Below are 6,476 nucleotides of genomic sequence, written 5' to 3'. Positions count from 1 at the left end.
AATTATGACTTCTATTTTCCTAGTTATTGTTGTGTTCAATGTTGAACTGCCCATAGAGAATTAAAGTATACATAAATTATTCCCTTATTCTAATGTTGTATGATTTATCCATTGAGCCAAAACTTGGTTCAGATTAGAAATGGAGCAACCTATAATATCTTTGAAAATAAGTTAAAAAATTGAATTTTCAATTGGACATGACACTCCTCATTTATAGAGTTTGATTTTTTGACAAAATGGGAAGAATTTATGGAGTATTGGAGTTATTGAAAATACTCCAACAAATTTTATTATTAAAAATACAATCATGGTTGACAAATCCATTCTTAGAGACATTCAAACTTGTTTAAAAAATGTAGATGACAAGATCGATTTTTTGCAACTCGAATCATAACTTTAGCTAGATGAGTTGTAATAGAAAATAAGTTATTCTAAACTTGTTTTTGTTTAGAACAATCCTATTTTTTGGTTTGAAGTTGACTCCCATCATAAAAAAAATTGATGTTAAGGTTGATTTAGATTAAGTGCCCATTTTAGGAGCAATTTCACAAAAAGATGTAGAAGTTCAGGTTCCACATTCGAAGCCCATCATCAGACCTTGGGAAGATCTTGTATTCAGTAGTCTTGGATATGAAAATGAGGTCTCTTTTCACAATCTAGACTACTCCAAACTCATTCAGTTTTATAATGTTGTGTTTCTACAAGATGGTTCATTTCCAATTATTCTAGATCCTACTCCTCATCCACATTCACGGTGGATTGTCAAACCAACATTGTGATAGAGTTGGGAATGTTCAAATCACTATTTTTATCTTCATCCATGTGATAATTGTGGTAACCAAACTCATCATTCAAGTAGATTCCTTAGAAACAAGCCTCTTGCAAGAAGAAGGATTCACCTTGGATGGAACACTTCCTTGAAATGGGCTTCAATAGACAATAATATATTTTGTTCATACCACATAATGTTTTGTCAAGTATTGACACATTTTACTATTAAGTTTTATTTATATTCTCACCTTGTGATAAGGGGGGGAATTGGCGGTCATCTACACTCCTCAAATAAATATTAAGTGAGATTGAGCTACAACTTGAACCTACTCCCTGAGCCTAGAGCTAGAGTCATCCATACCTAGATTCAGAGTTGTAGCTAGAGACAAAGTAATGTCCCATGAGCATTCCTTTGGTTGGTGGCCTTTCTTAAACCACTTTAGGTTGAGACCTCAATGGTATCCCTTTTCATAACACTTCCTCTAGAAGAAGAGTTCATATTCTAGCCATATTTGGAATATTTCTAGGTTGATTCCTCAATGGTATCCCTATAGAAATTAATGTGTATATTCAAAACTACTCATGGAATTTACTAGATCACAAGACTTGAAGCTACTTTACTCATCTGCGAAAGTTAATTCACCATATAAATCAAGAATAATTAACATGAAAAATGAAACATCACAAATACAAAAATATTTATCTATGAGAAATAAACTACTCAAAACCCCTTACTATTAACATTGCATTAATCAGAGAATAGAGAAGAAATACAATGCTTTCTCAAGCCTGAGCACACCCTGCACTACTATAGTCTATCCCTCTACCTGACTGCCTGATATTGGCCCAACACTTAGCCAATTCCAAACCTTTCCAATATCCTATTTCCTTGTGTTGTTCCCTTCAGAAATTTCACCTATTATTTAGGAATAACACACCACAGAATTGTGAAATTACCATAGGGAAATCCTCTGACTACATGCACCACTTTTACAACTTGGATTAGTTTACAAATGACAGTACACTACCCTTTAACTCCAATCTCAACTCTCTAACTCAAATTCTCTGCATGCAACAATTATTTTTGGTTGATTTATCAGTTAAATGGTTGATCATTGAGTGTGGTTGAGGTTACAGATCCACAATTTGACCTCTACTAGTTCTTGTGACTGTTAGAACTAGTTAAACTGAAAATAACTTAAATTAACTAAAATATATTGCTACAAATTAGTAATCAATCATCTAGAACTCAACTTAATGTCTCCAACTTGAATTTATTGAGTTAACAGAGTGAAAAGAGCCATGTCACCTCAATTAACTACCTCCAAGTACTTTTTTGAGATTGGAATTTGAATTTGAATTTAGTTTGACCAAGGAAAAGTCAAAACTAGATTTTCTTGGTGTATTTTCAATGCTCCCTCTTAGAAAGAAATGGATTATCAGATACTCCAATCTCTCTTTTATAGAACGCGAATTTTCCTCTTGACAAGGCCTTTGTCAAAATATCTACATTTTTTTCCTCTGTCGGAATGTACTACAACAACATGATCTTCCTCTATACACAATCTCATAGATGGTGATACTAGATCTCGAAATGCTTGGATTGATCATGAAATACAATATTCTTAGAGAGCTTGATACAACTATGATTATCACTGTCACTCATTGTAGGATCCACATTCTGACCAAATAACCCAAAAAGAATATTTCTCATATAGATAGCCTCACATGTTGCTTGACTTGCAATCATGTACTATGCTTCTTTTGAGCTTAGTGCCACAAATATTTAGTTCCTATTGTACCAAGAAACTATTGCTAACCCAACACTCAAAATTCCTCCTGAAGTGATCTTCCTGTTTGATGGACTCCCCACCCAATCTATATTTTTGAAGTCTTGCAGCTTCACTCCCTTTATCCCTTTGTACCAAAGACCAAACCTAGTAGTGCCTCTGAGGTATATCAACACATGATTTACTATCAGCCAATACAATTTGGTTGGCTTAAGCATTTCATGAAATAGCTGGCTAATTGTATAACACATGTCCAATCGTGTATTCACCAAATATATGTGTGAACCCACAAGATACCTGTAAATGGTATCCTCCACTACTTCACATAAAGTAGCATACCCCTTCCTCTAGTTTCATGTGAGAGGATTCTGCATGGGTTTGCACCTGTCCAAGTGGAACCTCTTAAGTATATCATTAGCATACATGCCTTGAGAGACAAACAATTCCCCATCTCCTTTCCATACTTCCAATCCAAGGAAGTAATGCATAAGGACCATGTCCTTCATCTCAAACTATCTTTCAAGGTCCTTGTTACAAGATCTGATTAGATGCTCATTTCCAATAAGGATCAAGTCATTGAAATATAAACACAATAATCAATAACTTACCTTCTACCACAATGCGATAAAGGTTTTCATCTGCTTCACTTTTGGTGAATATGAAATTGGTGAGAAACCTATTGATATGAGTATACCAAGAACGAGGTGCTTTCCTGAGTCGATACAAAACTCTCTTGAGCCTTCACACATGTGACTCTCTGTGAAAGTTATCAAACACCTTTGGCTGCTCAATATACAACTCCTTGTTAGTAAATCCATTCAGGAATGTTGTCTTCACATCCATCTGGTGGATATTCCACCCCATTTGCATTCACAGTGCTAGATTTGGCTCGATGGTTGACAACCTTGCTACTAGAGCAAAGATATCCTCATAGTCAATTCCCTCCACCTGAGAGAACCCCTTGGCCACAAATTAGGCCTTGTGTTTCTATATGCTACCTTCTACTGCATGATGTACCTTGTAAAGCCATCTTGAACGAACCACTGATTTGTATGTTGGTATTGGGACCACTTCCCAAACACTATTTATGACAATGGAATCATATTCCTCTACCATAACATCAACCCGTTCTGGTTTCTCTAAATCTTCCTCTAATGAGGATGGCTCTATCTCTACTATCTCACTCATTAGAGCCATGCAGGTAGTGTACTGATCTAGTGACCTCCTTTCCTTGCATTATGTAGTGTGTGCTTCCACATTTTGTCTAGCAATCTGCAATAATCTACTAGCTTCCATGGTCTGCTTCCTTCCTTATTTGGATGTTTATGCTTGAGTGGATGTATCCACTCTCTCCTCCTTTGCTTGTGGTTGCTTCAGAACTTCTCAAGGTTCATCCTTTGGAGCCAAAAGGTCTAAATTAGGCTACAACTAAAGCTCCCTCTCAAGAGAAAACTTCATTACCTTCTCCTCATCAAACTGCACATCCCTTCTGACCACTATCATCCTAAGGGATGAAAAGTACACCCGATAGCTGTGAGGTGTTCCTGTGCACCCCACAAATATTCCCAACTCTGTTGTCTACTCTACCCTTTTCCTTGCTTTCTTGGAAACATGATAGTAGACTGATGATCCAAACATCCTAATGTGTGACACAATTGGTTTCTTCCCTGAAAAATATTCTTTTGGTGTACTCATGCCAATAATCTTATGTGGACTCTTTCTTTGACAATAGAATATTGCATTGCATGCTTCAACTCATAATTGTAGAGGTAGGATTTGGTCATCCAAAATCACCCATGTTGCTCCCACGATACTTATGTTCTTTCTCTTAGCCACCCCATTTTATTATGGGTTATAGGGTCCTGTCAACTCCCATTGAATTCATTCCTTTTCACAAATGTTTTGAAACTCATTCAACATGTCCTCACCACTGTTATCACTCCAGAGAGCCTTCATTTTCCTCCTAGTCTCTTTCTCAACAAGTGCTTTAAACTCAACAAATTTGGACAATGTATGGTCTTTATTTTGTATGAATTAGATCCAACAATTCCATGAGAAATCATCTAAAAATATAACATAATACCTATGCTTAGCAGTGGAGGTTGTCAAGAAAGGTCCACAGACATGAAAGTGGATCCTTTCAAGGACTGCATGAGCCTTGTTATCCCAATCATTGAAAGTGGATTTGTGTACTTCCCCAATGTAGACCCTTTTCATGTATCCCACTACTCTAGTGTTCCTTTAGGGAGGCCTATAGAAATATGTTGCATGATATTCAAAGTGCCATGATGTAAATGACCAAGTATTCCGTGCCATAATTCATCGAAATATTGACTTTGCATCTTCTCTGCTTTTATGCTCAATGTTGCACAATATTGCAGGTCTAATTTGTAGAGGTTCTTCATTTGAACCCCAATATTCTTCACTTGTCCCATGGAGATATCTCTTAGGAAATCCTTCTCTTTGTTGAATATCACATCATAACCACAGTCTTCCAAAATAGCTATGGAAACTATATTCTTCATCAGGACCAGTACAAACATCACATCCTTGAGCATGAGAGGGTAGGAAGACTCCCTCTAAAAAGTAACTATACTAATACCAGTCACACCATACCTTCAATCATGTCCCATCTTGATGTGCATCTGGAGATCCTTCTCCTCCAAGTCACTAAAAAATTCTTTGTTTCTCATCACATGAAATGAAGGAATACTATTGCGATACCACACACTACCCATCACTATGCTTGTCATGCATGAAATGAGGGTAGAATCAAGTTTGAACCATGAAGAAAAGGTTTCAGTTGTTTCTCCTCCTCCGATGTTCTTGCTTGCTTTCTTGTGTGGACACTTCATTGTATAGTGCCTAAATTCATGACAATGAAAGCAATTTTTCTAGACAAGTCTTTCTTCTTTCCCTTTGACTCAAATATACTTTGGATTGGGATTTATTCCCTTTCCCCTCCTTTTTCGTTCCACCCAAGACACAGTTCTCCTCATCCTCACCCTTGGATGAGGTCCCATCTCTTGTGCCCCACCTTATTTCCTTTTGTACCAAACTGGACCAAAATCATGCCCAATTTGGTAGCTTCTCCCTCCTGATCACTGAATCTTGGTAGTTGTACTATCTCTTGGGAAGGCCTAGGATGGCTAGTGTAGAAAATCCTGCAGATTCACAATCTAATGCAACTTTCTAAAATAAGAGACAAGAATCTACTTTTACTCTTTACAACAGAAGCCCATAAACGCTGATCAAACAATAATCAATAGAGGAAGAGAATCAAAGGCACATAATACAAATAAACATCCAGGGAAAGCCACATCTAAAAACCCCACTATGTGTTTTGTATTAATCCAAAAAATCAAGATGAAATTACAATTCTTTTTCTCTCTAGAACAATCCCAACACTCAACAAATTCAATCTCCAACTCATAAGGAAGCTCAAGACTAAAGCTTAGCCTCTTCAAAATCTCTCCAAGTCTCTATTCCAATGTGTAATTACTATGAAGGATAGTTTATATTTAAAGGGAAATAAAGCATGCAAAAATAACACAATCCCTCAAGGTTCAGTTCCTGAATGCATGCACTATTAGTGAAACTCAGAAAAATCTAAAACAAATAGTACATTATCCCTGCACTCTAGTCTCAACTCGGTCTTTCTCAGAATCAACATGCATGAGTTTCATATGAGTAAATATTTAGTTAACTAGAGTATCACTGGTGGAGTTCATCAGTGTCACTAGTGACTCTTAACTCACTATTAGTTCTCTCAACCAGTTTAAGAACTAATTTAAATGAACTGACTCATGAAACCGAGTCTTCTATTTTACAACTCACAATTAACTCACATTGGGCTCCTACGAGGTAGGGAGAACATATACGTGACTTCTAAAATACTTCCAACTTGAATTTCCT

The sequence above is a fragment of the Pinus tabuliformis genome, chromosome 4_1, assembly GCF_031772625.1.
Source record: "Pinus tabuliformis cultivar Carrire ecotype Pingquan chromosome 4_1, CPIR1, whole genome shotgun sequence".
Taxonomy (NCBI): Eukaryota; Viridiplantae; Streptophyta; class Pinopsida; order Pinales; family Pinaceae; genus Pinus; species Pinus tabuliformis.
This window is presented reverse-complemented; position numbering follows the sequence as displayed.